At 52.4% G+C, this 21,970-nt stretch overlaps 1 pseudogene; it reads left to right on the top strand.

Annotated features, from left to right (window-relative positions):
• Positions 1-8,186: 8,186 nt before the first annotated feature.
• LOC121152088 lies at positions 8,187-8,280 on the top strand (annotated as a pseudogene).
• Positions 8,281-21,970: the final 13,690 nt, after the last annotated feature.

Genomic DNA, 21,970 nt, shown 5'->3' with positions numbered 1-21,970 from the left:
TTCTTCACTTCCCTGGATAAGAAAATCAAGGCTCAGAGAGGCCAAAGAACTTGCCAGAAGTCACAAATCTGGGGTGAGATCAGGAGTAACCACAAGCCTGCCTCTGTGGTCTTCCCATGGGGCTCCCCAACAAACACAACTTTTCTCCCTCCCTGGTACTTGCAGTTCTTCTATGTCTGTACCCCTGTCCATTCCATCCAGAATACCTGGTATCCTGGAACTGTTCATCCCTGCAAAGGGTGGCCCCTGTGAGTGCTCCCCACAGGATACCCAGCATGAATGCGCCATCAGGCTAGTCCTCGAGCAAGCTCTGCGTGGAGATTTCAGGAAGGCCTGAGATTTAAGCTCCTTGCCTTGGTCATTAAGTGTGACATTTCCCACGTCACCAAAAGAACACAGTGAAGAATCTTGCTATCGTCATCAAAGGGACAAAGGGGAGCCAGTTTAATGAGAACTGCATGAGATCAGCACTCAGCTCAGCTTAAGACAGCAGAAGCCACAGAAGACAAGACCAGGTCCTGAGTCTTCCAGATTCTGGGGCACTGGGCATCACGGAAAGCAAAGGATTCTGCCACACCCCCGCCCACTGCTGCAGAAAGAGGAGAAACCTGCAAAGCCTCCAGAACAAAGAATTCTCACCACAGAGCAGGGCGCACCACAGGCAAAGACATCAGCGATACACAGGCAACTCTAGAAACTTGGATCTGTCCTAACAACAGCCTCTACTTTGTATCCCCAAGCAGTGTGGACCCATGGAGACACATTCCTGGTTGCGTCACAGGCTCTGAACTACACCTTCCCACCAGGCCACTAAGGCTTGTGATAGGCCTCTGACATCCCAGCCTGAGGAAGAGGTCATTAAAGGAACATGAAACCGAGAGAATCTTCATTCTGCAATAGGGTTAGCCTGAGCTCCTGCCTCCCACTGCATCTGTTCAAGCACTAAAACCAGCCAAGGCTGTGACCTCCAGGGGGTCACTGGGCTACCGTACTTCCATGCTTTCCCATGAAAGTCCCTGCAAGCCAGCTATTCCTTAGTTCTCACGAGCTCATCCACAAGATGAAAGCCAAAGCCAGGGCAACCTCAGCCAGCACTGCAGGCTAGGCATGGCCACATGCAAGGAGCATCTCAGGAGCTCAATGCTGGCTTGCCTCAAGGGCTCACCTCAGCATCCATCCACACACTAAGCAAGGCCAGAATCCCTGAGCTGGAGCCCAGCCACGATCTCCTATCAAGTACCCCTAACACAGGAGCTTCTGGAGAGGACTTCAGCCTAGCAGAGTGGTCACGGGGAAAGTAACTGGGCTGTCGCCAGCCCCAGGGAAGAGCCTGGCTCCTGGCATCTGGTCGGTAGGCCAGCAAGTGGGAGCCTACTCTGTCATGCCTTCTCTCTTCCAACTGCTCAAACAGATAAAATCAGAAAAAAATGGAAGAAAACTTCTGTCAGTGGCTGAAAATGGTATGAGGCATATATTCCCTCACATCTCTGAAGGCCAGGAAGTCTCAGGTGGAGGCATAAGCAGGGCCTCTGCCAGCAACCCCTGGCTCCTAACTGGATCACACTAATCCTTCCCCTGTGTGGCTGCTTCCAAAAGACTTACAGCAGTAAAAGCTGGAACATACCTACATGGAGACCACATCACTCTCTTCCTGGACTCTTCCCAATCAAGCTACATCTCTAAGAGCACAATATGCCTTATGCCCATGGGCTTGAGGCCTATCCACAGGTCTGGGACACAGCTGGCTTTGCTATCCTGCCAGGCTGCAAAGAAGCAGGGGCTACTGGGGATGGGGATGGGGGTGGGGATGTGTAGGGTCTGCCTGCCTGAGCCTGCTCATGGACAGAAGCCTGTAGTCAGGCAGAGTTGTCCAGAGGGGCACAGTGCAAGCAGTGACCTGGGGACCTGGGGACACTGAAAGAGGAGGAGAAGAGAAGGGAGGGAATCACTGGTCAGAAGCTCAAGTTCTTTCCCTATGCAACAGGGGGCCTTGAGCCAGCAAGTGAATTTTGGGACAGTTTCATGAGTAATAAAAAAGAATGCCAGGGCCCGGCAGCATGGCCTAGCAGTTAAAGTCCTTGACCTGAACACACCAGGATCCTATATGGGCGCCGGTTCTAATCCTGGCAGCTCCACTTTCCATCCAGCTCCCTGCCTGTGTTCTGGAAAAGCAGTCAAGGATGGCCCAAAGCCTTGGGACCCTGCACCTGCGTGGGAGACCTGGAGGAGGTTCTTGGCTCCTGGCTTTGGATCAGTACAGCACTGTTGCAGTCACTTGGGGAGTGAATCATCGGATGGAAGATCTTCCTCTCTGTCTCTCCTCCTCTTTGTATATCTGACTTTCCAATAAAAATAAATAAATATTAAAAAAAAAAAAGAAGAAGAATGCCAGCCTGCCAGCTCGCTCTACCACTGTGGATCAAGAAGCTGGCACACACTGGCTTAGGAAGCCTCCGGGGACATCTGATGGGACGGCAATCCTGGACAGTACTAAATATGTATAGTGTGTTTCTTGTATTTCATGCATGTATTTCTTACATAAACCTGACATTTATAGCTGCAAAACTCAAGCATCCAACAGCTAATGAATGGTTGGATAGGGTGCGGTCTAGCACATTTTAAGCCACGTAAGAGTGAAGCCCCGACCTATACCTCAACACAGACCAACCCAGAAAACATTACACTCAGTGACGGAAGCCAGACACAAGAGGTCACAAGCTGTACCATTCTGTTTCTGGGAACCATCCAGAAAACGCAGCAGATGAGTGGTAGCCAGGATTCAGGGGTGGTGCAGGCAACAGGGAGGGAGTCCCAAGGGATTGTTTAAAAAAAAAAAAATTGGGCCCAGTGCAGTAGCCTAGCAGCTAAAGTCTTTGCCTTGTATATGCCAGGATCCCATATGGGTGCCGGTTCGTATCCCAGCAGTCCCATTTCCCAACCAGCTCCCTGCTTGTGGCCTGGGAAAGCAGTGGAGGATAGCCCAAAGCCTTGGGACCCTGTATCTGCATGGGAGACACAGAAGAGGCTCTAGGCTCTTGGCTTTGGATGGGCTCAGCTCTGGCTGTTGCAGCCGCTTGAGGAGTAAACCAACAAACAAAAGATATTCCTCTCTGTATATTCCTCTCCTTTCCAATAAAAATAAAATAAACCTTAAAAAAATAAGCTCCACTTGTTGTCCCACTCTCTGTGCTGGCTCCTGGACCAGTTTGCCATCAGCACCCTCCCTGGTTGTTGAGAAGTGCTGCTTCTACCCCAGCCACCCTCTATACTGCTTTCGTGTCCCTCACGAGAGGCGTGGCCGAGCGATGACCATCAACTGCACAGCCGTCTGGCAGTGTCCACCCTCCTTGCCTCTCCCACAGCCCCTTGCAAGTCTGTCCAGCAGCCCCTTCTGGCCTCACTGTGCTTGTTGTACGTTCCACCACACGCTCTTCTCACCTCTTCTCCTTCTCAGTCCCAATGTCACCTTCCTGGAAAATCTTCCTGAGCGACCCCACTGAAAACTATCTCCCACTCAGCCTTGTTCACCACCTTCCCACAGCACACACACGCTGATCGCTATATACCTTATCTGGCTTTCTATCTATGAAGAATGTTATATTCCCAGTTCCTAGATTAGCATTAGGCATAGACAGATGGATTGGGGATGGAAAAAGAGGGAAAACAAATGGATGGGCACTAGAGAGATGAATGGATGGGGAACGAACAGATGAATGGGGATAAAAGGACAAGAGATGGATGAATGGGAGATGGGTAGATGAATGGGAGATGGGTAGGTGGCTGGATGGGTGGGTGGGTGGATGGTGGCCAACAAAGAACCTTCTCTCAACTCAATGGAAAGAAACAACCAGGAAAGTGCCAATTATCTGTGCGTCCCAGGGCCAAATCGCTTAACTTCTCCAGGCTTACTTCTCACTTAATTAAAGTGCCTGAACAGGGGCTGTCTTCCTGGCTTAACACCAAGTGAGAACCAAATGAAATGATCTGTAGGACTAAAAATCTTCCCATTAAAGACATTAGGGTCTGGCAGGAAGAAAAGGCAAGTAGGAAAAGAAAACTACTGTGTGATGGTCGAGTCTCAGCACTTGGGTGGGGAAGGACACACAGACTCTGTGTAAGAGCCATGCCAGGTACATGCAGCGAACAGCAGCTGTGGTTAGGACTGAGAGACAGACCCCAGAAACCCCAGGCTAAGGAGAGAGGCTCATTACTTGGACCAGGTCCACCGACGAATGGTGAACATTTCTGAGAACCTTTGAAGACCCTGAGCTGAAGAGAGGTGGAGACCCTGTTGCCCTTAGTGAGAAGACTCCACTGCCGCTGCCCTGACAATGGGAACACTTGCTGCTGGCAGGGAAGAAGACATAAGAGCTCACACAAGGGACACTGAGAAGTTTGTTCCTGAGCAGCTTCTGGCAGGATTGGGAGGTGCCCATGTACACTGTACTGTCCCGCATGCTTCTCACCAAGTCCACAGACCACCACTATGAGGGGCTGGGTATGGGATGTTCATGTGGAGAGGAGGCTGGCGGGGAGAGGGGCGGGGTCCTTCCAACCTCTCGCTAGTTGCTCTGTGCAGCACACTCCACTCATGAACAGACTCTGCCCTCAGGATCTGCCTCCTCCTAACAGGCTCTGGGTCGGCAGCATGCCTAGAAGGAGCTGGTTAAATTCTCCCTACTCCCATCTTCCTCCTAAACACCACGAGAAGTCTGAGCGGTTGCCTCCTGGAATTCTCAGCCGCCAGCCAGCTGTCCATCCTTCAGTCAACACGTTGCTCTGGCTTTGTCACCAACTGCCGGGGCCATGGGACCAAGGGGGACTGAGAAAACAGGTGCCACCTCTGCCCATAAGACTGAGTGGGGGGAAGAAAGACAAGTCCAAATGTCCCAAAGTAGCAACTGCTACACAGTTCAGGGCCCAGGGCCATGGCACAGTACTGTTGAATGATGTCTTTCCAAAGGCCTGCCAACCCAGAACCTCAAAATATCACCTTTGAAAAACAGGGTCTTTGCTGATGTTGAGTTTCGAAGAGATCACAGCGGATTACGATGGGTCCTCAATCCACATCGTCTACATGTTCACATGGGGAGAGGACTTTGAGAGATGCATAGACAGGGAGAAGGCCATGCGAAGACACGTGCTGAGACTGCAGCCACAGGCTGGTCACATCTTCACTGGGCCATGGCCTTATGGTCCCTGGATCCCAATGATCTAGAACAAGCTCAAGCCCCGCCTAGACGCCTTGACAAACTGCCCCCCTTGCTCGGCACTCTCTGGCTGCTGCTGCTTATTTTTAGCCCTGATCCCACCTGCCTTATATGGTTCTCGGCGCCTTAGAGCACAGCCGTGTCTCCTCCTGGCTGTCAGCTCTGAGGACAGAGAACCCCAAAGATCGCACAGCCCTGAACAGGAGCAGAAATGCTGTCAGACCTTTGCACCCCCACCACCGGGCCATGCACATTTGCTGGCTTTTTGAGGACATTGGTGGTGAATGGCAAGTTGTGGCACTGAAACCCTGTCATTGTTGTCACCGTCCTCTTAACCCCCAAAAGTATCTGATATCAAAAAAACATTTTAAGCATCCAATAGCTATTTTCTTATTTTAGTCAGGCAACAGCCCTGTGCTGTAAATAGGACAAGTATTATTACCCACATTTTATGGATGTAGAGACAGGTGCAGATATGGTGAAGGGGTTGGTGGCTCACTTGTGACAAGTCAGTGCTTGCTCTGTCCCCCAAGTCCTGAGCCTCCCATCCTGACCCCCACTGGCTCCTTTGTCTTCAGGTGGGTAGCCTCCAAAACAGAAAGACTCAGCCACAGGCCTAACTACCAATCAAGGCAGGAGAAGCCAGGAGGGAGGGGTGGGTTTACCACCAGACTTTGGTGACCATGAGACCTGCACCCATCCACTGAGAACCTGAGGCCAGGCTGATCCTCCACTGGCCCTTGCCCAGATCACACCACTCATGTCCTGACACTCCCACCGCAGTCAAGTGCCAAAAAGATACATCATCTTCTACCTGACCCTTGAAACACAGGCAGAAGGAAAGGCAGGGAAATTACGTGAACAACCAGTGGGTTAGAGTCCCTCAGATGGACCCAGGTGAGGTGTAGAGTGGTGGTCCCAAGGGCTCAACACTGAGCAGATTAGACGCACAAAACAGGCTTGTTGAGGCAGCGGCTCTGCCGAGCCTTCACATGTTGCCATCTAGGGAGATAACCAGGCTAGCTCAGGTCCTAACTAAACGGCCATTTGGAGGAAGACCAGGGCACACAGTTTTGACAGTCATTTCTTGATGGAGGGAGGAAGAGGGCTCCCAAACCCCAGGGCTCTCCCCTGGCTTGTTTCTGGGCTAAGTTCCCAACACAACCCATCTTATGGAACCCAAAACTCCAGCCCAGGCTTTGTCTGCACCTGCCTGAGTTTAGGGTGCAACCCCTGCTCTAGAAGGATCCAAAAATAACGGGAAGGGAGGGATTGGGGGAGGAACTAGGCTGAAGAGAAATAGGCTGGAGTTGGCTGATGGCCTAGGGAAGCAGCCACTTGGCTTTGACATTCAAGGCCATTCCCATCAGAGTGGCCTCATCTCCCCTGAACATGAGCCCCACTTCTCTGCCAGGCCAATGCTATGTGCTTCCTCACCTCCTGGCTTTGGGTACCATCTTCAGATGTCCCTGTCTACACAAACCATCTGCCCATTCATTAGACATCGTTAAATGCTTTCAACAAGCCAGGTCACTGTGCTGTGTTAGTGATGCAGTGCAATGGTCCCACCTGTGAGGACACCCCCATGGGATGCCTCATATGGCAGACAGTATTAAACCCTGCACACACCAGCCATTCCATTATACACATATCTATACCAATATTAAAGTTTAATGCCTAATTTAAGCACAGTAAGAAACTGACAACATAACTAGCAATAAAACAGAACAATTATATTACAGTAAAAACTATTTAAAACCTTTGGTTTCCTTCTAGAGTTTTCCATCTAAAGTTTTCAACTGTGATTGACTGCACAAACTATAATTCGTGAAAAGCAAAACTGCATGTGATGAGGGCAAACACTATAAGACAGCAGGTAAAGCTGCCACCTGCGATGCCAATAGCCCATATGAATGCCAGTTCATGTCCCAGCTGCTCAATTTGTAATTCATCTCACTGCTAATGACCTGAGAAAAGTGGTGGAAGATGACCCAAGTGTTTGGGCCCCTGCCACCTATGTGGGAGACAAAGATGAAACTCCTGGCTTCTGCCTCGTTGGAGCTGGGAGCTGGCAGCTGGATGGATGGGCTCCTACCTGCACATGGGGCCGCAGCTCTACCTCTGCAAGGCTGACCTTCCTAGGCATCCTCTCCACTCCGCCCAGAGCGCAGGCTGCAGGCGGGTGTTACTTACATTTTTTTTTTTTTCAGTGCGAGTCATCTTCCTAAATAGAAGGTCAGCCCCAGGGGCAGACACAGCCCTTGCCTGCCTGCCTGCCTGCACTGTGCAACCAAGCCAGGGCCTTACTGGGCTGACGAGGACTGACGGAAGGGCCTCATCCCTTGTACTACTAGTTAAATGCCCCACACGCCCCAAGTTCTGAAGCACCCACGTCTGGGTCTTTGTTGTACACTCCCTTTCTTTCTCATCATATCCTGCCCCTCACCCCAAAACAGGTACCTCTGGCTCTCCCCAACCCAAAGTTGTGCTCCCTAAGAGAGGCTGTACCCCCGTTTCTTTTGAACTCTGTATTGAGTACTCCCTCTGCCCAGGGCAGGCCACACAGCCCACACTCACTCTGTGTATAGAACATTTTGCTCTGAAAGAAGTCAAGGACTCTGGAAGTTGTGAAGAAGGAGCACTGAGGAGAAAGGAGGAGGGAAAAATCCCTACAACTCAGAGAGCCTAGCTTCAACATCCCCCCGAGTGTTCCTGAGGCCTAGCACCTGTAGCTGGACACAGAACCAGCAACCACTTTCCCATGCTTCCCACAGCACAGCTCAGGAATACAGGCTCTTGTGATGGCCTCACAACAGCCCCTAAAGGAAGCTGTGGGCACAGTCAGCCCTGAGGGTGGCCTGAGCGGCCGCCCCTCCACGCCATATCCAGCTATGAGACGTCGACAACTGCTCTAATAATCTAGGCGCTTCAAACCTGATAACATTTAATTCTTTCACCTTTACATTTCATTCTTCCGTGCTCGCTTCGGCAGCACATATACTAAAATTGGAACGATACAGAGAAGATTAGCATGGCCCCTGCGCAAGGATGACACGCGAATTTCATTCTTGCACCCACACTCCCAGCTCTGTGGCCCTCTAAAGGGAGGAGGAGGTAGCAGGTGTGACCCTGGGGTGGAGGGAAATCTGCGACACCTTGGTTCTGAGGGCTGAGACTGAAACCAGAGGGAACAGGACTTCATGAATCCTAGAGAAACGGGACAACAGAATGCTTCTGACGCCAAACAGCTCAATGCCACCTGTCTCATAGGCCCAACTGTGCCATCTGCCACCTTCATCTCCTGCTGCCACACAAGGCTGGGGACGAGTGCAGGGCACTGGGACGTCCTCCACACCAGGCAGTTCAGTCTTCCATGCCTGTGCTCACCATGCCCATAATTCATTCATTCTCCCCCTTTTGAAGGACCAGTTCAAGAATGCCCCACTCTACTGCCTTAGCCTCCATGTTGTGATTCAGAGACTCCGGATGGGACCTTGCTCAAGAAGCCAACGAGCAATTCTACCTCAGAGATACATTCCTTGAACTAAAATCTTCTGACTGCTTTAAAACAAGTGATTTGCAAAAGTGATGGTCTGGGCTCCTGAGCATCGGCCCTCCTCTTGAGTGAGTTTCAGAGGAGCACCTGGCAGCAGGGCCCCTGAATGGGGGCAGTGATGGGAGATGACAGAGGGAATACAGGGACCAAACAAGGCAGTTGCAGAGTCCAACATTTGCCTGAGAAGGCCAGAGAGGGCAGGGGCAGAGTCCTGGGAGCAGCTCCCAGGGCAGACGGGTGTGGGAACACAAGGTGGCTCTTCTCCATCCTCCTTCTCATCTTTTTTTAAAGATTCATTTTATTTTTATTGGAAGTCAGATATATAGAGAGGAAGAAAGACAGAGAGGAAGATCTTTTGTCTGACAGTTCACTTCCCAAGTGAACACAACAGCCAGAGCTGCGCCAATCCGAAGCCAGGAGCCAGGAACTTCCTCCAGCTCTCCCACACGGGTGCAGGGTCCCAAGGCTTTGGGCCGTCCTCGACTGCTTTCCCACAAGCAGGGAGCTGGATGGGAAGTGGAGCTGCCAGGATTAGATTCAGTGCCCACATGAGATCCTGGAGCGTTCAAGGTGAATACTTTAGCTGCTAGGCCACCATGCCGGGCCCCCTCCTTCTCATCTTAAGTGAGTCCCCTATCCCTGCCACTGGGCTGCAAGAAAGCCTCTCAGGAGATCTGAAGTAGGACTCCTATCTCCAGCCACAGAAAGAATGAGAACAAGGCCAGCCCTGGTGTTATTCAGGCCATGTGCCTCCTGTGCCATCTACACCTATCAAAACCAATCTTGATGGAGCATAAGTGGTTCATTTACCCGCGGAAGAATCTGTAGACTTCTGGTGAACAAACATGGATGGCAGAGGGGAGTGCCCTCTGCTATCTCCCATATCTGGCCTGGCACAGCAGGTCCCAGCATGGAGAGCGAAGAAAACAAGGACTTACACTGGTTTCACACCCACTCACCTTTCAACCATGGCCTGGTGTTGCTCCAGCAACAGAGACCAGAAAATGGGCTTGGCTCTGCACAAGGCTGACTTTCCACCTTAGGGGTCCCTGCCAGGGGCACCCTGTCCTCCGTGGCACTCCACAGCTCAGAATGGGATCCCCTTGCCTCATTCCTGCCTAATGGTATCCCAAAGCCCTACCTGCTGCCCACAGGATAGCCTCCTTCCTCCTCAACATAACTCTCAAGGGCTTCACAGCTCAGCTCTGGCCTCGCCTTCCAAAGTAAGTTCTCCCAACTGCCCACTCCCACCCAAGGGAGAAAAGGGGCCTTCTTCCAGGTCTCATCAGAGCCTATTTCCCCAACCTCGACTCCTCCAGGTCCCTGTAGTGGAATCTCCCTCCTGCATCTCTCCATGTCTGAACCCTACTTTCCTCAAGGCCCAGCTCAAACGGCCCCTGCTCTTTTCTCCCTCTACTATCCCACAATGGCCTCAAGGCCTCTCCCAAGTCCTTGCTCAGATCAGGCGGACTCCTCCCTTCCTCTGGTGCACCTGCAGTGTCTGTGCCTCTTTTACCAACTCAGACACAACCACCTGGAAGACGGAGCCCGATCCCCAACTGAAATGCAAGAACACCAGGGACAGAAGGCCTGAGTTCCCCCGGAGTCCCCGGAGTAACAAGGGCACCAGGAATACAGAATGAGTTCATGATGACCAAATGAATGTAGCATGGCATCTGAAGGGGCTCTGCAGCATTTGTACAGGAGAGGCCATGCTCAGAGGGCTACACCGGGGCTCTCCATCCAGGCAGCCGCAGCAGTGCATCTCACCCCTTCCCATGCTCATTCCATCCAAAACACACAGCAACTCCCCAGTCTTTGACCCTTGTTCCAGGATAGAGAACAGAAAAGTCCTGCCTGGCTCCCCACTGAGATGACACTGGCTTCATCTGGGTATAACTAAAGTACCAGCCAGAAAGTGAAAACAACTGGATTCCAGTTCTGGCCTGCCAAGAACTAGCTGTTAGACCCTCACTCTCATGAGACAAATTTAGCATTTCCCAAACTGTAGTCCCACCAGCCACCCAGCAAGGCCACCAAGAAAGGCACTGCTTGGGGGAAGAGAGATAAGGGGAGAGTCTGCATCCATTTTATACGCAGGCTAGTGCTCCATTGGGCCCCCATGGACTTGTCCAGCTGTCCCCAGCTAGGAGTCAGGGAACTAGCTGGAGACACAACTCCAGGGAGTTGGCAAGGTTTCTAGGGTCTGCTCTCTCAAGACTCCTCAACCTACAACCCCCTGAGTGGTTCTCCCAACAGAGGGCGGTAGCAGTGTGCCTGACCTGCTAAGGAAACAGGACACTGGCATCTGGGAATAGTGAGTTCAGGGTGGTTTCTGATGGTCAACAAGCACCCTCACCTCTCATGCAAAGGAGGTCTGAGCACCTACCTGGGCACTCAGATGGGTATCCCCACCCTTGCATGGGAAAGCAGGGTATGCACCCAGAGCTGGCTGAGTACACAGCAGGATAAAAAGTGAACAGAGTCTCTAGTCTCTGCATCAGGCACCAGGAAGGACAACAGGAAGCAACAGTGTCCTGAATGCAGCCTTTAGCAACAAACGCCAGCTGCTTAAACCCAAAGCAATGCTTTCCTGGCATCCACACCCTACAGGCGGCCAGAGGACAAAGAGCACTGCTCTACGCCTGCCCCACGCAGCAACCCAAGCAGCTTCCCCTAGGAGTCATCTATAGCCCCGGTCACACCCACCTCCAATAGGGCCTGTCAGAGAGAGGGAGGGGAGGGGAGGAAAGGGGACAAAACCCAGGAAGAAGAGGGCAGCACTGAGCTGGGCATGGCTGTGGCTGGCTGCCTCAGCCCTCCCACTCCCTGGAGGATGAAGTCCCTGATCCAACCACCTCCAGGGCCTCTCCCCTTGTCCTTCACTGGCCAATTCCCAGACAAAGGAGAGAACCCTAGCAAAGAAAAAGGACTTGGGGGCACAGGTTGGAGGTGGAGATCAGAGAGGTGAGAGGCCCAGAAACTCTGTGCAGGTCCTGGCGTGGACACTTGTGACTGATGGCCTGGAAGGGGAGGGTGGGGAGACAATGGCAGGGAGTAGGAAGAGGAGCTTAAGACAGAGCTATGACTTCAGGTAGGGTGGAGTACACCGGACAGCACAGCCATGGGCAGGTGTCTTTATAGGGAGGGGCCGTTGTGGGGCTAGGGGGTGGGACGTTAATTGAAACCTCCAGTGGGTCAAGAAGAAGCCATCTTTGGCTTCAGCATGCTATAACTGAACAGAGTCATGATTAGGCCCACCAGGGCAGATGAAACCCACAGCTAGATGGAGATGAAGGAGGGGGGCTCCGCACTAAAGGACAGAAAGGCTAGGGCAGACCACAGCAAGATCAGGGCTGTCCCCTCTCCCCATGGCAGAAGCTCTGGTCCAGGCCCAAGGTCAAGCCAGATGTCTGATTACCTTGGTGGCAGAAAACATAAAGGATGTCCCTAAAAGGCTAAAGATTCCTGAGGCCTACTGTGTGGAAGCCCAACGAGGTGGCAGCTGGGACTGGGCCTGCGGGGGAGGGGGTGCAAGGGTAGAGTGTGGCTGCAGCTCAGGATCCAATTACGTTGCAGTTTCCATACTTAGCCACCTGACAGCCGCTTGGAATACTCACCACTCCAGCCTGCAGCCCCACAGGGCCCAAATTAACTCAAGGGCAGACAAGGGCAGGGCCAGGCAGCACACGCAATGGCAAGGGCCCCCATCTCACATCTCTAAGCACCAGAGGAATAGCTTTTGCTCCTGCCCACCACCCCTCTCTCCGGGCCAGGACCATGGCCTAGCAGCTCCCATCCTCAAAGACAAAACCTCCAAGTCTCAAGAGACTGAGACTCTAGGCCCCATGGCCCCATGTGCAAACACAAAGGGCTGAGCTCGGCAACCAACCAGGGAGCCCTAGATTCCTGAGGGGATCCCCAGAGCACCTCCCGAGGAGAAATCAGCCCCAGGAGTCTTGTAGGAGAGGTGGCAAAGTGATTTGGTGTCCCTCAACAGCCTATAAATAACCCCTGTGTTGCAACCCAAGCCGCCGCTGCTGCACAGAATGCTGAGGTGTCAAAGGGGAATCTGAGCACACAGAGCCGAACCCCCTTTCTGATGAAAGCCCCACTCCTCATACAAGCACTGTTCCAAAATGGGCTCCACTCCTCTTCTGAAGCCTTTGTCCAACTCCGTTTCCAGCCTAATCCCCCACTCTATGTCTGACCTTACCCGAAAAAAATTCCAACTCTACCCCCCTATCTCCCAAATGATCCCCAACTTCGCCCAACACATTCCTATGTCCTCAGTCATACAGATCCGAGCCTCTATTTGGGGTCAGCAGGCCTCCCTCTATCTCTGGCATGGTGCAAATGTCACTCAATGACCTGCAGCTCCAAGCCCATATTGAAGGCTCCTCTAGCCTTTATTTTTGGGGTCCTCTTTTCCAGCACTTGACAGCCAGGCTCTTCTCTCTGACCCCTCGCCCAAGCCTCAGGTCCACACACCTGTCTCCACTGCCTTTGGTCTCCCCAATGTCCCCTAACTACCCTTCGGTTCTGCATCCAGCTCTTCCTCCACAGCCCAGGGACAAGAGAAGGTTAATAATAAGTGGGATCAGCAAGAAGCAAAGCTGTGGCATCAGGTGCGCACTCCCCCCCACCCCACAGCAGACAGCACACCTGGGGCCTGCCCATGCAGGGTCGGGCATACCTGCTTGTCCTGAGAGCAGGAGAGAGGCCACAAAGCAGCAGAACAGGAGCAGCGCCCTCATGGTGACTGCCAAGAGAACCCAGCTGCTCCTCGCCTCTATTTATATGGCGGGTGTGGGTGGCAGCGGCAGGCTGCGGGGTGGGAGGAGAAGGGTCACACAGTCACTAGGGCAACTGGACAGACGTGATGGGGAAGAAGCCCAGACCCCAACAGGCTGCACGGATGAGGCTCAGCTGCTGCTGTATGGGCCCAGCTGCCAGGCCCCAGAATGTAGGGCTCGGTGCTGGATTGGCTCTCCCCACCTGCCAGCAGCTCTCAGATCACATGACCTGAGAAATAACGTGGGGCGTCCCTGAGGCTGAGGTCTAGGAGCTGGGAACTCGAGTCTTCCCAGAACTTGCCCTGTCTTGACCTAAAGTCTGGGGAATATCCGAAGAAGAGGTCCCATTTGATAGCGAGTGACAGGCAGAACTACAAATGGCCAGTTAACCAGCTGCCCTTTGAGGTGCAAGGCTGGGAGCTTAGGCTTCCAGGGGCTCCGTGCCCGGAGTGCTGAGCAGGGCAAAAGCAGGAGGCACTTGGGAAGGGAGGTGGGGGTGGAACGGCACAGATCCTTCAGAGAGCTCCGCAACGTAATCTTCCAAAGGTTTGTGGGGTGGTCGATGGGGTAGGGGGCTAGCAGTGGGCCACAGAGAAAAGCAAGGCAGGACACCAAGCCTCCCTGAGAGTGAGGTGTGTAAACAGCTTTACTAGCATATAACCAAATCTGCCTTTTTAATAAAAAGAAATAAATCCATTATTATTATTATTATTATTATTATTGGAAAGGCAGATACACAGAGAGGAGAGACAGAGAGGAAGATCTTCCATCTGTTGGTTCACTCTCTAAGCGGCTGCAGTGGCCAGAGCTGAGTCGATCCGAAGCCAGGAGCTTCAAGTGAAGATCGCCCCATCAGTGGAAGCCTTCAGAAGCCCGAGGTCCTCCAGGGAGGAAGGGCTGCCTCCAGACTGCCTCCAGATTCCAGATAACAGCACCAGATCCTGCTGGAATTCCACCTGCTAACACTCCTGCAAACATTAGACCTGCCAGCCCCGAAAATCTCTCACTCCAGATACACCTCCTCCTGGTTCTGTTCCTCTAGAGAACCCTAAAAGTCCAATATCAAGTCTTCTGACCCACGTATGGCTATAGGGAGAAGAGGAACCAGAAGTCAATGAAGGAGATACTGTGGGCCGGTGGTGCCAGGTGACAAGAGGAAGGTACACTGTCACCACTTCACAATGAGATGCAGGGTGACATGAATGAAAGCACTCGCTTGGAATCACACAATGAGGAGTGAAGTCATCTGGACTGGAACGCACAATCACCTAATACATAAACCCACGACTTTTCCCATCAATTCAAGCTAACATGGATCACCAAGGCACAGAAAGGGGTTGGGAGCAACAGAGAAGTGTGGGGACACAGCAGGACACATGCTGAAATCTCAATACAAGCCACAAGGACTCAAACCCACACAGGGAAAGGGCGAATCTAGCATGATTCAGATTGAAAAATACCTGCTTGGGATCCCAAACACACCCTCATCCACCATGTTCATAACAGCACCATGCACAACTGCCCAAGTGTCCATCCAAAGGTATGTCCATATGAGGTTCTAATACAAGTGACAATGATCAATGCTGAAAATGCCATGCTAAGTGAAATAAGCCAGATGCAACAGGATAGCGTATGCATTCTCTAAGCATGCCCCGCAGAGTACCACAAAGTGGGTGGTTTCAACACAGAAGACCTAAGATCCAGGTGCCAGCAGGTGTATTTCTTGTATTTCTTCCAAGGCCTCTCTCATTGGCTTGTAGGTGGCTACCTTCTCACCATGTCTTCACACAGTCACACCTCCATCTGTCTCTGTCCTCATCTTACCTTCCAAGGACACTGATCATATCCCCCAATGATTGTGTTTACATAGTTGAGAAGTATGCATGCCCATGTGGACCACCAATTAGAGTGGGAAGGGTTGAGATAGGGGAAGTGAATGACATCATTGTTTCCAATTTTCTTTTTCCTCTTCTGTATCTGAAGGAAGGAGAGAAGCTGAGAAGCAGCACCCAGCATCCTAATCGTGTCAGTAGCTGGAGATGAGGAATGGCCACTCAATGCCATCCCAGGATCCCCAATGTGGAGCATGCTCTGAGAGTTCTGCTCAAGCGGTTTCGATAGTTCTGAAATTCTATTGATTGTGTTGCTCCTACATTGAGGAAATCCTGCCAAGGTCCTTGGGCTGACATAGTCCACTTTAGAGTCTCCATTCACCCAGACACTTGCTGTCAACACTTGGCTGGGAGACTTGTCCGATTTGTTCAGCCCTCCATCCAGTGCAGGCCCCAGTGGACTGCCATATCCCTCATGTACATCTGGCCTGCCATCCAATACACCATCTTCAGCAACTGAGGAGGTCCAGTTCTGACACATGCACTCCATGGTCAAACCACAAATCCTGCAATTCTCCCTGTGGTTGGTGTTCTGAGTGTAGCAATTCAGTTGGGGATGTTCCTCAGAGAAACCTCACCAGAGGTGACCCCAGATCTGACTCCCGTGTGTGCTAGCTAGTACAGGGTCGAGATCAATCTGTCACCCACATCAGCCTACACACACAATAGTGGTTGCAGTGGCTGGGTCAATTCTGTCTCCAGCCCCATCTCTTACACAAACTAGTGCATGCGGTGGCCCAACCCTACCCACAACACACTGGTCCTTATGTACACCAGTGAGAACTGCAGCTAGGCCAGAGTGGCCCCCATTAATCCCCACCAGGCCCACCCCCAGCTGTAGTTTCTGTGCATAACAGTATATGCAGCAGACTGGTCCAGTCTGTCCCGCAGCCCATTCAGCTTTTATATACATCAATGGGCACCGTAGCCTAGTTCAGCACAACCAACCCCACTGTTCATCCCACACTTACACTGGCAGATGCTACTGCCTATCCAGCCAGGTCCACCCCCAGCCCTAAGTTTTCATGCTCACCTGACAGAGGAGTTTCCCAAGTTCATCTATCAGGTCTCCTCCCAGTGGTAGATCTCGCACACACCAGTGGGTTTTTGGCCCACCTCCTGTCCTGGCAGGAACAGCAGCCTTGCCCATCTGGCCAACACCCATTCTAGCTCTTACCGGAGTACTATAGTCCAGCCGTGACTGGCCCACCCTAGCCCTAGTTCTTCCATAGTTCAGTGGGTGCAGAGACCTAGCCAGCCCATCCTACACCAACCCTGGCTCTCACGAGCACCAGGAGGTACTAGAGTCTATCCCAGTCTGGCACACTCCAGACCCAGTTCACACCCATGCCAAGGTATACCGCAGCCACATCCAGGACATTCACAGCCACCATTCTGGCTCTTGCATGCAACAATGGGAACCACAACCCAGCCAGGGTGTCCCCTTACCTCCTTGATCAGGCCTGCTTTCAGCCACTGATGTTGCACATGCAAGTTGCTCTGACCCAGCCCAGGATAGCCCATCCCATCTTGGCTTTTGCTATTGGATGCTGCAGCCTAGCCCTGCCCAGCCTATCCCCATCCCTGGCTTTCATGCAAACCGATAGATGTGATAGCTTAGCCTAGCATGGCCCACCCTGCACCCTAACCCTGCCTGGTCCCCCCGGCAACTTGAGCCAACCCACATACTTGGCTGACAAGTGAAGCAGCCTTGCCCAGCCTGATCACCACCCAGGCTTGAGTCATATGCTCACCAGCAGGAGTCATGGCCCAAGGGGAGTTCCCCAAGTTCCCCCACCAGGTCCACTCCCAGACTCAGATCTCACATGTGCCAGCGAGTGCTAGACCCTTATCCAGCATAGTCTGACCCCTCTGTCTCAGCTTTGTGTGAGTCGATAGATGCTGTGACCCAGTCTGCCCCACATCCTATTCTTTGGTGCACCTACAGGTACTGCAGCTTGCATCAGCCCAACTTGTTTCCTACCCCAATACCCATGAGCATCTGAGTATCTCCACATGGCTGCTCTTCCTGAAGGGCTCCTGCCAAGGGACGGCCACTCCTTTGTCCAGACTAAGAACTTTCTGGGGCACGGCTCAGAGCCTCACATAGGCAGCTAAGTGGGTCCCCAAGACCTAAATCATATCTGGAGCCAGAGGGGCCAACCTCACAGAATTACCATTAATTAGACATTGGTGGGGGAGATGTTCCAACTGCTCATTGAGTTCCAATGCCCACACTGCTGAGTACATGCATCTCAGGTGTGCAATGAACACATCAACAGCAGGTGTGAAGAGCATCAGTGGGGGGGGAGGTGGCAAGACCATGTGAAAGGCCACAGGACTCTAGAACCAGGCCCTCGGAAGTCATAGTTCTGGGCATACGGTTCCTAAGTACAATCTCTGGGCTGCAGCTGAGCTGCTAGATCCTAGCTCACCTCAAACAGTTGAGACTTGTTCTACCTCTCACCAACTGAGTGGGAAATCAACATGGAAACTTAGCCGGCTTACAGCTGGAAACAACCTGTCACGTGTTCAAGTGAGTCGCTGTAAAAGCCTGGATCTGTTAAGAGGTTTGTCACTTTTGCACAGGGGGAGGAGAGGTACTTGCACCAAGTCAGATTGAAACAATACAGACTTTCATGTGGTTATCAATCACACTGAAAATCAAAGACTACCCCCTGGATGGTTAACAGTCGTGACCACACTCACTGCCATCCTGCATCTTCTCCACATGTACACAGGCCAACAGGAGGCTCCTGAACCATGGCTCCTACTGCAGCCCTGGGCAAAGCTCACCCCATGCTCACACTCACGTGACCTGGGAGTGAGCTGCAGGAAGTCTTTGTGGCATGGCCAGCATGTTGGATGACTTCGATCTCTGCAGTCATCATTCCATTCACACTCCTTCACACACACACACACACACACACATACATCTATGGTACTGTCCCACTCATCTTAGAAATGACAGGTTTTCTAGCTTGGGAGGACCCAGGAATCACAGATATTCATCCAGCACTTGCTTGAATACCCTCAGACAAGAGTCAGCAGTTCTGCTGTTCTGCATATAGAGTGGGCATATACAGTGCTGCAGCTCTCCCTGTGTGCGTCTCCACTTCCCACTGCAAGCCAGGGATAGGCAGCACATGGAGTCAAAATGGGCCACAGCCCCTTCACAAATAGCAGGCAACTCACCCCACCCACTCAGGACCTGTCCAGACTCACTGGCATCTCTTCCCACAAGAATACTGCAGATTCCTACCAGTTCCCTTTGCATCCAGACTTTTCAGAGCAGTGCCTTACCCAGGACAGTGAACCTGTATCTCTGATGTCAGCCTAGCACCTGCCTGTGGCCTACTGACTTAATCCTGGGCTCGCACATCCCTACAGGCTCCACGCAGGGGGGAACCTATGAGTCGGCCCCCTAATTCAGGAAACTTCACAGCTGTCACACTGAACTCCTTTCTCAACAGGTGGTGGGGTAGGGAGGGCAGTTTGGGGAGCTCATTCCTTTCTTCAGCTGCCAGATTTAGGGCTGGTCCTACCCCCTCTTCTTGGTCAGCACACATTCTTGTCAATCAACAGAAGAAACCTGCAACTCAGCTGGGCAAAAGAAGAAAGCAGACCAAAGCAGAGGGTGCGACTAACTCCACTCTCACCTGGCACTCCGGGGCAAGAAAAAGACGGATGCTACAGGCCAACTGAACCGAGGGGAGCAGAGAGGGCAAGCAGGGCACAGAGGCAGAGGGATGGGCTCCGGTATGGACAGAGAGAAACCAGAGCAGCCCCTGAGGCTGGGGACAGCATGGTCAGCCAGCTCAGAGCCTGAGGATTTTCATATGCTTTACCTACTGGTCTAGGGCCAGTCAGCCACTAAGGAGGCCAAGGCCAAAACAAGGGTCCCCTTTTTGTACCGTAGGTTAAGCTACTACTAGAGATGTTCACATCCCATAATTCTATATTTTTTAAAGATTTATTATGTTTAATAGAAAGTTGTACCAGATGTACAGAGAGAAGGAGAAACAAAGAGAAAAATCTATCACTGGTTCACTCCCCAAGTGGCCACAACGGTCAGAGCTGAGCTAATCTGAAGCCAGAAGCCAGGAGCTTCTTCCAGGTCTCCAAACAGGTGCAAAGCCCCAAAACTTTGGGCCGTCCTCCACTGCTTTCCCAGGCCACAAATAGGGAGCTGGAAGGGAAGTGGAACATCCAGGGCACAAACCAGCACCCATATGGGTGCCCAGTGCTTTTAAGGCAAAGATTTACCCACTAGGCTACCACGCCAGGCCCACCATAATCCCACATTACAGTCTTTGGCTCCATTCCCACCTACTTCACTTTGAAATCCAGCTCCTGGACCCAGTGGCATAGCCTAGCGGCTAAAGTCCTAGCCCTACATACGCCAGGATCCCATATGGGCACTAGTTGTAATCCCGGAAGCTCCATTTCCCACCCAGCTCCCTGCTTGTGGCCTGGAAAAGCAGCTGACAACCGCCCAAGGCCTTGGGACCCTGCACCCACGAGGGAGACATGGAGGAAGTTCCTCGCTCCTGGGTTCAGATCAGCACAAAGCTAGCTGTTGTGGTCACTTGGGGAGTTAATCATCAGACAGAAGATCTTCCTCCCTGTCTCTCCCTCTCTCTGTATATCTGACTTTGTAATAAAAGTAAATAAATCTTTTTTTTAATTTTTTTTAAAGATTTATTTTTATTATTTTTTTATTGGAAAGGCGGATATACAGAGAGGAGAGACAGAGAGGAAGATCTTCCGTCCGATGATTCACTCCCCAAGTGAGCCCAACGGCCGATGCTATGCCGATCCGAAGCCAGGAGCCTCTTCCGGGTCTCCCACGCGGGTGCAGGGTCCCAAAGCTTTGGGCCGTCCTCGACTGCTTTCCCAGGCCACAGGCAGGGAGCTGGAAGGGAAGCGGGGCTGCCGGGATAGAACCGGTGCCCATATGGGATCCCGGGCGTGCAAGGCGAGGACCTTAACCACTGTGCCACCGTGCCGGGCCCAAAAGTAAATAAATCTTAAAAAAAAAAAAAAAAAAAAAAAAAAGAAATCCAGCTCCCTACTAGTGCATGTAGAAAAGCAAATGACAGCCCAGGTACCTGGGGTTCCAGCCACTCACATGAGTGACAGCAGAACTGAGTCTTAGGATAGTGGCAATGGCCCAGGCCAGCTCCAGCTGTGGTAGGCATTTAGAGTGAACCAACCAGCAGACAGAAGATCTTTCTTCGCTTTCCAAATCTTTTTCTTTTAAAGATGTACTTGTTTTTATTGAGAAGTCAGATATAAAGAGAGGAGAGACAGACAGGAAAATGTTCCATCGTTGATTCACTCCCTAAGTGGTCACAATGGTCAGAGCTGAGCTGATCTGATTCCAGAAGCCAGCAGCTTCTTCCAGGTCTCCCACACGGGTGCAGGGTCCCAAGGCTTTGGGTTTTCCTTGACTGCTTTCCCAGCCCATAAGCAGGGAGCTGGATAGGAAGCAGAGCAGCTGAGATTAGAACCGAAGCCCATATAGGGTCCTGGCAGGCACAAGGCCAGCACCTTAGCCACACACAATGCCTACCACAGCACAGTGCCTAAAACTCACTGCCCTCATCACATGACAGCACTAAGCACAGCCCGAGGATGCAAAGCAATGGTGCCCTCACAACTGGTGCATGCACGAGAATGAGCTACAGCAAGGGGGCACACGGCAAAGGGGAAGAAGGTGAGCCAGCCCCAGGGTTAGAGGCACCAGCGTCCAAAGAGGCTGGCTTCTGTCCTACACTGGAAAAGACTGGAAGCGCACGGGAGCTCTGTGCATCTTTGTAATGACTTCAAAATGGAAGAAGATTCAAGATGGTAATAAACCTGGGGGGAAAGCTGAGCAGGAGTCCCGCATCTCATCTGCGAATGCCTACTTTGAATCCGAGCTACTGTGGTTCCGTTAAGGGCAGTGGGTGGGGACCCAAGTACTGCAGTGCCTGCCATCCCCCCGGGAGACCCATGCTGGGCTCCAGGTCCAGCTGTGATGGGCACAAGGGGACTGAAGCCAGCGAGTGGAAGATGTCCACCTTTCCGCCTTTCAATTAAAACTGAAAAGAGTTAAGAAGACGCTGCCTGACAAGCAAAAGCACGAGGGGCACATGGTGGAGGGCCAGCCACCCGCTGTCCACTTGGCGACAATTTCGAGGAGCCGACTCCTCAGCCACGCGGCCTTTCTGTGTAGTAACTCGCGCTGCGACAGAAAAGTCCTCAGACACCACCACGGTGACGCGGAGACCAAGCTCCGCAAGCAGCCCAGGCCCGCACCGTCCCGCGCTCTCGGGCCGCGGGCCCCAGCGGTCTAGAAGCGACGCGAAGGGGCGGGACGCGGGGCCGGGGAACCCACGCTCCTCGCCTCTGCTGAGGGTACGTATTACGAAAACTCGTGTCACCTGTCTCCTCACTCTTCTACGGTGGCTTTTCCAGAACATCATCGGCCACTCGTGGAGCCATCGGCGGCTCCGGCCGAACAGCGCGGGA

Source organism: Ochotona curzoniae, unplaced genomic scaffold (genome assembly GCF_017591425.1).
Source record: "Ochotona curzoniae isolate NIBS_2020 unplaced genomic scaffold, NIBS_Ocur_1.0 contig_2321, whole genome shotgun sequence".
Classification (NCBI taxonomy): Eukaryota; Metazoa; Chordata; class Mammalia; order Lagomorpha; family Ochotonidae; genus Ochotona; species Ochotona curzoniae.
This window is presented reverse-complemented; position numbering and strand designations above follow the sequence as displayed.